Source organism: Eschrichtius robustus, chromosome 13, assembly GCF_028021215.1.
Source record: "Eschrichtius robustus isolate mEscRob2 chromosome 13, mEscRob2.pri, whole genome shotgun sequence".
NCBI classification, from domain to species: Eukaryota; Metazoa; Chordata; class Mammalia; order Artiodactyla; family Eschrichtiidae; genus Eschrichtius; species Eschrichtius robustus.
The window spans coordinates 4,255,497-4,265,898 of record NC_090836.1 but is presented as its reverse complement, the minus strand read 5'-3'; the positions used below and the strand labels follow the sequence as shown (position 1 = coordinate 4,265,898).

The 10,402-nt window shown below is 40.5% G+C and overlaps 1 long non-coding RNA gene across 1 annotated transcript; it reads left to right on the top strand.

Moving 5' to 3' along the window:
* The first annotated feature begins 1,090 nt into the window (after positions 1–1,090).
* On the top strand, positions 1,091–6,831 carry LOC137775700 (uncharacterized). Its single transcript, XR_011076069.1, has 3 exons — positions 1,091–2,928; positions 3,586–3,651; positions 6,763–6,831. It is a non-coding gene; the product is annotated as an uncharacterized lncRNA (long non-coding RNA).
* The last annotated feature ends 3,571 nt before the right edge of the window (positions 6,832–10,402 follow it).

The window sequence follows — 10,402 nt, the reverse complement described above, 5'->3', positions numbered from 1 at the left end:
ACATGTTCCCATCAGATTTCAGAGTTGCTTTAGACCAGGGACTCCCGTATGTCTCCTGTTTCCCCCCTTTTGGAATGGGAGTGTCTCCAGTGGTTATTCCATGCCCATCCCACCACTGTGTGTTGGGTGTAGGAGAGAGGGCAGGTAACATGTCTCATTAGTTCCCAGGTGCTCAGATAGAGAAGACTGCCCTGGAGGGAGGGTGTGTCTCCGTGGACCGTCCAGCACACCCTCCTTGGCATTTTGCACACACTGTTCCCTCTGCCTGGACTTGTCTTCCCTCACCTCCCCACCTGGTTAATTCCTATTTATACTCTAAGATTCAGCTCAAAATGACTGCTCCACGAAGCCTCCCCAATTGCATCAGCTAAAGTTAAGAGCTATGTTTTCTGTCTTTCTGTAGGATTTGCTGTGGCCCTTATCACCCTGAACTGAAATGGTTTACATACTTTCTTCCTCCCCAACTGGCCCATGAGTTCAAACGTGGTAGGGCTTGTGTCTTATCATTTTTGTTGTTTATCCAAACTGATTGCAAAAATTAACACAGAAGCTCAACCAACATCTGACATTAAAGCCATAAATAGGAGGCTACAGATGGCCTAAAAGCTTTGATGAAGGAGAGTGAGTGAAGAAGACCTAAATGGTGTGCTTAGCAACCGAGGCTCGGAGAGGAAGTTTGATAAAGTCCTGGAGGTCAGTGTCACCGACTTGGCATTTGGGAAACCTGAATGCACTTCCCAGGCGGTGAGCGAGCACGGGGAAGAAGTAGCTTCGTCCTTTTGGGGGAGGGGCTGGGCACCTTGCTCTCCCTGACATGTAATCAGCGACTTAGAACTAAGTGCCTTCAGCATTTGGCAACACATTACAGAGCATGAAGGGGGATCCGGGGATTCTGGAAATCGGAGCATCAGATTCCCCGAGATCATCTCAGACCTAAAATCTTCTGTTTGGAGAAACCACCTTGGAAACTTCTCTTAAGATCTATGAGACCAGAGACTGACTGTGGCCCCTTGTACCTGCTGGCACGTAGCAGGCACTAATTTTTTTTTTTTTTTTTTTAATGGTTGATTATTGGCAGATGGGAGGAAGGAAGAAGGGAAGGGGATGTTTTGGAAATTTTCTAATGTTGCTTAAATGGGTAGGGGTTTTTAAATGAATGGTGTGAGTTTATACAGTGGGTATGATATCGTAGGGGAGGTTTTATACCATCAGGACAGTGATATCCAATGGCTGTGTCCCTCGGACCTTTCTCCAGAAGGCCTCCTTCATCTGGATGGGACTCTGTCCTCCCCTAATTCTTAGTAATACTCCCTCTGAGAGAGTCTGAGACTCTCATGTCTCCTGTTGTTGTGGAAACCCCATCTGAATTCCAGGGAACCAGAGTTTTGAGGAGAGATGGTTCATGTTGGGCCCAAAATAAGATTTATTGAAATGATTGATATTTCTATTCTTTTTCTGTTTCTCCCTGAGAGAATCTCAAGGTCAAGACCTAAGAATGATCACAAATACACAAATATGTATCTCCTCGACTCCACAGAACTTACACAGAGACAATGCAGGGGGCCACTTGAGAGATGCATCTTAAGAGGGGCTGGCAAGACCTCTCCCCAGCCCCCAAATCCCCCTTCAGCACAAAGCTGCCACTGGCTAGGTCAGTGGCTTTGTGAAAAGGAGAAAAGTCAGCCCTTCCTTCAGGAGGAGACCGCTCTGTGCCGGAGGGCGTGGCTTGGTGAGCAGAGTGCAGATGGGTTTACCATCTCACTCACCCCTCAGCTTCACGTTCTACGTCAAGAACAATCTACACAATCGTAGATGAAAGTCCTATCGTCATGGAGTCCAAAATTCCATCACGGGGATCCATTCTACGTACCTGGATGAAAGCATCGTTCCCCACTTGATCAAGTATGAACACCCCCAGATACTGGGTACCCATCCAGCTCCTGTCGGCCGTCTATCACTGCATTCTCTTTACCAAACGACAAGAAGCAGCGGCAGAGATGGGGAGGGGACACCAGGCAGAGACCTGAGCTGTGGAAGATCCCAGGGGAAAAGACTGGTTTGTGGGAGGACCTGGAAGGCCAGGGAGGCCGAAGTTCAGGGAAGAGGCTGGGAGCAGTGGGCTGGGGGGAAGGTCAGCAGGGCCAGACCACATGCACCTATTTCTTTTTTTTAAAAAAATCTTTCCAAAGTTTGAAATGTTATTTTTTAATCTTTACATTTTTTCCAATATTTGAAAATTTGCAAAACTTATTTCCCTTTAATCATTTTAATGTGGCTACTAGAAACTTCCAAATTACATATGTGGCTTGCATTATATCTCTATTGGGCGGCACTGGTCTAGAACTCAGCTCAGCACCTGGCACTTAGCAGATGCTCGTAAATGTGATTTGAAATGAAAAGAGATGAAATGTACCACAGTTACCTGTCTCAGAGCTGATTGATGCATCCTCTTTAGACAGTGCTTCTTTTTCTTCGTGGCTATTGTTTGCTATTGTCCTCTGTCTTTTTTTTCCCCAGAGTTTTATTGAGATATAATTGACATGCATCACTGTATAAGATGAAGGTGCAACAACATAATGGTTGGACGTACATATGTTGTGAATTTTGTTCTCCTCTTCAAAAATTCATAGTTGCCTAGCACAAAGGATCAAGCCAATAAGCAAAAAGATATTTCCAGATATTTTTTCTTTAAGTAAAAACAATCCCCATGTCCCACTCCCTCATCCCCTTCTCTGGGAGGGACTACAATCTCTCAAGTACAGTGAGATGGCTGGTTATACAAGGAGAAAAGACAGTTTATCGAATTTGGATCCTTTCTGTAGACGTTGAAATCGATGCAGAATTCTCAGTTGTCGAAACTCCAGATCCTTCCCTTTGAAGCCCCAGGACGGCTTCAAAGTATCTATGAGAAATAGTGCAAAGAGCAGAGTAAGTAGTTAACCATCTTCTGTTAAATAACGTGAAATGAATACAGCTTTGAGCTCAGATTAGGAATGCAGAGGAAATAGCAATCTGGAGAAAAATTTAGGGTTTCTTTTTTTTCTGAATCACTAGGAAGAAGAAAAAATCTCACATAAATTAAATTTCAGGTTTTCAGAAGTCTGTGACGACTCCTGGCAACAGGGAGCAAAGTTCTGGAGTTAAATAGGATGATAAGTTCACCTTCGCTTCCGAATTCTCTTCCCCATGTTTTGCATATGTAGTTTTACCCAACACATGCCTGGGCCAGACACAAGAGCCCTGCCGTGACGGTGCTGGACCAGGGGAAGGTGGGCTTGTGGGAGAGGGGGTCACCGTGGCTGGGCTTTGGGGGAAGAGGTACAGGCAAGAAGCGGGTGTAGACAGGCGCCAGAGGAGACTGTGGTTTTAGGCATTTGTTTGTTTAATTACTTGTTAGAATGGATTGCATTTCTCTGCCCAGAAGAGATACAGGTTTGAGATGAATTTTAGATGTTTTTAGAACAAAAATGCTACTCATTTTTGAATCTTCTGTTTTTGCCGTAGCTGTGCAACCAAGCTGGAGGAAAAGAAAGTGCAAGGAACTCCCACCAGACTGATACCCTTTTTGTTTCTTGCATGTCACAGGGCCTTCATTCTGTTCCTGAGGAAGAAATAGTATCCTGAAGGATTCCCGAAAAGCTGGACAATTAGGTAAATATTTTTGTTCAAAAAACATGCCATTTGATACCACTTTCCTTGATAAATTATCTTTCCCCTGTCAAAAAGGGAGCAAAAAAAAAAAAAACAACAACAACAAAAGTAACCTTTCTCCTGAGATGAAATCATAATGAATAGAAAGATACAATTGGGTTTTTATAGTATTACAACAGTTAAGCATACTAGAGCTTGAAGTCGTTAAGCTTTTTCCATCATATTTTAAACTTTTCTAAAAATAAAAAAATAGAGCTCAGGGTAACATCTGTTCTTTAAAAGGATACCCTGATATTGAGGAAGGAAATGAGACAGTTGGTCCCTAATCATGTTGCCTTAATAGTTGTAAAAGTCACACTTTTACAAAAGGGATATAGGTTATCCTAACCAGCTTCATGCGGAGTTAGCATAATGGCCATGATGTAAGACAAGCTTCATGGAAAAACTGTCTCCACTGTTTTCCCCTTATTTCTAAATGCACTTGATCAGTATGATACACTACAGTTGATCAGAGCAGACCTTTAGATAAACAATTAACCATGGAGGTAACATTATGGCTGTAAACCACATGTACAATGTGTCTACTCAATCTTTTACACCATGATATATGATTCATTTATTCATTCATTCATTCACTCAGTACACATGTGTTGAGTGCATTGTATGGAGAAGAAATAACTTAGCCTAGAGGATCTGAAGCCAACTTCCCAGGTGAGACAGTTTTTGATCAAGGTCTTGGAGATTACACGTGTGGCAGAGTGGCCATCCTGACAGAAGAAACAGCACATATAAATACGCAGAAGAATGAGAGCACGAGCTATGTTCAGGAAGCAGCAGCTAACTTCAAGTGGGCAGAGTCCAGGATGCCCGCAGTGGAGTGGACTGCATCTGGATTGCAAAAGACCTTGAGTGCCAGCCCAAGGGGTTTATATTTTACTTTTTAAGAAAAAGATGATATGAAATGGACCTCCAGTCAAGTAGGCTCCCCTTCATTTCATATTTCTCCACATTCCCTGTGCTGTAAGCACAAAGCAATGAAAGACAAAGTATAAAAAGAAAAAACAAACCTGAAAAGATATAGCCAAACTCAAAAGGAAGAAAAAATATCTTTATGGATCACTCAAAGCAGTGAGGAGGGATGAAGCCGTGGCCTTGCAGGCCACAGCAGAAAGGAGCCTGGCTCTTTTGGGGTAACAGAAGCTAAGTGTCCACGCAAAGGATGGTGGAAGCAGGCTAACTGTCCGAAGACAGGGTCTGACTCTCCCAGAAGATGTAGGATGAGGGAGGTGGGACCCAGGCTCCCAACAAGGAACTGATCCAGGTTCTGTGAGTGACTCTGCGATGTTCTTATTCTCACTGTGGGGCAGGAGACCCCAGAAAACCATCGTAAACCTGGCTATGGACTGAGGGTGCAGGGTGCTGGGTGGAAACATCCACAAAGCTTTTCAACTGGATGCAAGAGAGAGGGAACAAAACAAAAAGCCTCCCGTGTAAAGTGAGCCTGCAAACTTTCCAGAATATACATAAGAAATGAGTGCTAAGAAAAACAATCAACAAAATCAATAATTCACGCCAACTGAAAATAATTTTACAAAGCAGTCTGATGAAGACTTAAATAGAAAATTTAAGATAATCAAAGAGATGAAAAAGAAATTTCATTCATTAAAAATAAACAAAATAAGATAATAAGAACTCATAATTCTGTACTTGTAGTTGGATTAAAGGCAACAACTGAAAGCAGAGATTATCAAAATGAATGAGAGAGAAAGAGAAAGAGATCCAACCATATACTAGTGACAGGAAAAATACACCTGAAACAGTATCAATCCAAAAGACTGAAAACAAAGGGTGGGCAAGAGAGAAGACAGATCATTCAAATTCCAAAAGAACGTTGAGCAGCAATATTAATATTAGACAAAATGGAATTTATGGCAAAAAAATCAGGAAAAAGACACCATATAGTAAAAAATGAGTCATCTGCCAAGATGATGTAGCAACCATGACTTTGCATACACTGAACAACATGGCTTCAAATGATATAAAAGGGGGAAACTGATCATTTTATACAAATAATAGGAGATTTTTAACATTCTTCCAATAGAAAATGATGAATCGTAAAAAAAAACTTTGTAAGACTATAGAATATTTGAAGAAAATATATGTAAATGTATTTAACAGCTTTATACAGAACCCCCCCCCACAATAAATAAAGATTATAATTGATTTTCATGTTAACATGGAACATTTGCAAACTTGACCATGTCACAAAGAAGATTTTAACAATTTTCCAAGAATCTATATCATACATATTTTCTGATCACTATGCAATTAAATTCGATACCTACAAGCCAGGGAAAGAGGTTTTCGTTTTGTTTTGGTTTTTTGGTTTTTTTTTTTTTTTTTTTTTTTTTAGTAAGTGGAGAATAAAGCATGTTTGGTAGCTTAAAAATGCTGTCCTAAATAACTTTTGGGTTCAAGAAGAAATCATAAAGTCCAAAATAGTTTAAACTAAGAAAAAAGGAAAGGATTACATAAACACATGTGATGCAGTTAGCGTAGACTTATAAGGTTCAATTAAGACCTAAATTTAATTTATAAAAAGAAAGAAAGGTAAAAGGTAAATGAGTCTACAGTTAATTCAAGAAGCAAGGGGGGTAAAAAACAGGAAGACCCTAAAGGAAGGAAAAAAGTAAGGGTGAGCTAGAAAACTAACAATACAAAAAAAGATCAATAAAATTAAAATTTGATTTCTTGAATAAAAGAAAAAAGTCTAGTAAGCATAATAAAGAAAAAGGCACGAATAAACAATACCAAGAACAAAAAGGGGAACAGAACTATATTGCCTTAGAAGGGAGGTTAAACAGATCATAAGAGAAAATGATACATTTATGCAAATAAAATTGAAAATTCAGAAGAAAGGATTAAGATTTTTTTTTTTTACAATGAAATAAAGGGAGAATGAATACCAGGGTGAAATTAGCAATCTGAGCCATACTTTCTAGGCCTAGTTTATTAAGTTTTTAAAAAATTCGTTAAGTCAATGATAAATTTTATTGAATGTTTTTTCTTCATCCCTTGAGAAAAGCATACAATTTTACCCTTTACATTCAGACGGCAGCACAGCATGATAAGAAGAACCTGGATGTCTGAGATGTCCCAAACGGACTGGATTTCTTGAGCATGAAAAGTAAATTTCTATCTTGTTTAATCCACTGCCACTTAGTCTTTTTGTGTTACTCTCGGCCAAGCCTAATCCCAACTGATAGGAAAAGGGAACACGTTAACCTAGTAAAGAATATGTATTAAAATATATTACAGCACAGAAACGAAGACCCAACACAGCCAAAAATAAATATAAATAAATAAATAAATTTAAAATATATTACAAAATCACATCTAGTGGCAAAGTAATGTGAGCTGGGCCCCTGGAGTTTTGCCTTGCAGGGGTCCTGAGAAGTGGAACTCAATAAGCACCCATGTCCAAGTCAGGGGGAAACAGAACTGCTCACTCTGACTGCTTCTTTTCAGTCCTGTACCAGAAGTCTTAGCTAATACAATCAGATACAGAATTTAAAAGCAAAAAGAAAACGGTCTTTATTAGCAGATGATATGATAGTCTGTAAGAAATTTTATAGAGAAACTTTTGGAATGAATAAGAGTGATCACTAAGCTGGATGTAAGACCAACAAACAAATCAGTAGCCCACCTAATCACCAGTCTTAGACAATTAGGAATGTAATTTTTTTAAATGTCTTATTCACAAAAATAAAGAAGGTGCTTGTGGAGAAGCAGATGGAATATTATTGAAGGAAATGAAAAAAGACATGGTATATTAATTAGGATGCTTTCACATGCAAGGAACACATGCCAACCAGAAATGTCTTAACTATGAGAATATTTATTATTTGGTGTAACAAGAAGTCCAGCACAGGCAGGTGCAGGTCAGTCCTGCAACGCAAAGATGTCATCAGACGCTCAGGATCTTTCCATCTTTCTGCGGCAGGGCTTCTACCCTCAGATTTGTCCTCTCATGGCTGCAGGTTGGTTGTATTAGCTACAGTCTACGTGTAAAGTCCCCTTCGTACAGCCTCATTCTGAAGGAAGTAAAAGAAGTATCTCTTCACACATCCGTGTTTATCAAACTGTTCTCGTAGAATGTCACCTCTAGTTGCACTCCCCGGGATTAAGTTGTGAGGTCATGCCTACCAGCAAGGGAGGCTGAGAAAGCATCTCATATTTTCAGTCTCTATCGTGGGAAGTGTGTTCTTCCAATAAGAAAGGGGATGGGGTGGGGCAGGTTACTGAGGAAGAGGCCACCCCCAAATAAATGGATGGAGAGACCCGATAGCATTCGTGCTCCTCCAATTTAAGTCTATGAATTCAGGGCAATTACAATCAAAATGGAAATGAGTTTTTTCCCAGGCACTTGAAAAGCTTATACAAAAATTAATATGGGAGGGAAAAAGGGGCCAAGAATAGCTCAGACAATTTTGGAAGGGAAAAAAATTGGGGACACGTGCCCAACTAGAGATCGAAATACCTTGTAAAGCCATAGTAACTAAAGGTGAGAACACTTATGACAACACCCACTTCACAAAACTGTTACAAGAATCACGTTATAAGGTCTACGTGAAAAAGGCTTTGTTGACTGTAAAATGCTGTCTAGATGTGAGCCGGTACAGAGGACAAAGATGTGTGTTGCATCTCTGAGCTACAACTCTTCCTCCAGCAGTAAAATTAATGACATCGACTTCTTTACTCCCTACCTGCCATAAATTCTTCCTGTGAGTGGGCTCAAAGGAGGGTAAGAAAGAAGCATGAAATCTTCCAGTTGGAGGGAATCTTGGAGGTTATTATTTCAGTCTCCCACTCAGCGGAGGAGTCCTATCTACAAATTCCGGCACCAGGTGGCCATCCTGTCTTGGCCTGAACACTTTCCGTGATGGAGGGGTTACTCCCTCTCAAAGAATCTCGGTCCTTGAGCAGACAGCAGTGACGGTTAGAGATGGAGCTGAAATCAGACTCCCTCCAACCTTTCTCCACTTGTCTTAGTTCAACCTTCGGGAACAACACAAAACGAATTCACTCCCTTCCACCCTTGACAGCAAATCAAGGGTTTGAAGATGGACATCAGGGCCTTTCCCTGGGATAAACATGCTCATCTTTTTAACTGTCCCTCTAAGACCTTTCCCTAAACAGGCTGGCCTCCCTGGGGTGCCCACTCCTTGGTCAATATCCTTTTCAAATCTGGTGCCACCTCCCTGCCACCGCCTCCAAATGGAAACAGCTTAAATGTCCACGAGTGAGTCAATTTAAACTAATTAAGTCATGTGCATATGATAATGGATGATGTGACTGTTAAAACTGTGTTTTCAAAGAATATATAATGAGTTGGGGGGAGGAATTCAGGATATGATGTTAATTTAAAAAAAAAAAAATTTCCCTCCGTATTCCTCTATCTCACACACAAAAAAACTTGAAGGACACATGCGAAAACGATACCGGTAGTTATCACTAAATGGTGACAGTTAGATCATTTTTGTTTTCTTCTTTTCACCTTTCTACATTTGTAGGTTTTCTACCATGACTATACTTTTCTTTTGTAATTAAAAAAAAAAAAAAATTACAGAGGGCCACAAAACTGAACGTGAAGGAGAAGCATGGTGCCTGGAACAAACCCAGATGCTCTGACGCGGGCAGCCAACCGGGTGCACACCATCTTGTCATGTGGCCATGACAAGCATTAGTTTTTTGGAGCCATGTCAGAAATTTGTCAGAAAATTGAGCTTTTTGTTAACTAAAATCCTCAAGACTTCTTTTTTTCCACATGAACTCTCGTCAATAGTTTGAATAACTGAGTCTTTTTTTTTTTTAATCAAAATGAAAATCTTTCATTTTCCCCCATTAAATTCCGTGTGTTTGTTTTGGCTCCTTGCTTAGCAAACCATATCCTGTTTCTGCCATGCTGTGTATGACTTATACGTTTCCATGTTGTGTCAGCCGTCATTTATATGTTGGCCTACCATTCACATCATTGAAAGATATTTAACAGAACCGGTCCCCACAGAAGGACCAGAGGCATCTTGTACTGTACACCTTTTTTTGGATGACTTGGCTCAATCATCCAATGCTTTCTGGATACAGTGGGTTGCCTAGTTGTGCCTTTACCCAGCTGGAGATCATCTCTTCCTTATCTATTCATCTTACCATGAGAAACTTTGCCCAAACCCCTGCTGAAAGATTCAGTACCTCTGGGACAACCTGGTGATTTTTGATAACCTTTCAAGAAAGAAAAAAATATGAAATGATGTTAGTATGATGTGGTTTGTTGTACACAAACTTGTGCTGGCTTTTTGAGATTTCTGCTTCCTTTTTGAAGCGATTACAATCTAACTCTTTAATAAGCCAGGTTAAGGTTTGCTGGGGATCAAAGTTAAACTCAACGATGCAAACCTTCCGGAACCTACATATTCCCCCTTTTGATAACTCGGACCGTTTCCCATCACTAATCCTTTGGCGTCACCTGAGATTCCTGCAAGATTACAGACAATGGTTCTGTGATGAAACCTACAAGTTCTGTCATCCCCAGGGATGAGATTTGTCAGGACCTGGAGACCTGAGCTTATTTAAAGAGGCCAGGTATTTACTTCCTGCAAAGCTTCACACCTAGGGCTGTAGTTTCCTTTTAACCATGTTGAAGATCCTTCTTGGAGATAGGGGAGATGACAGCTACTTAGGAGTGGAGCAACTC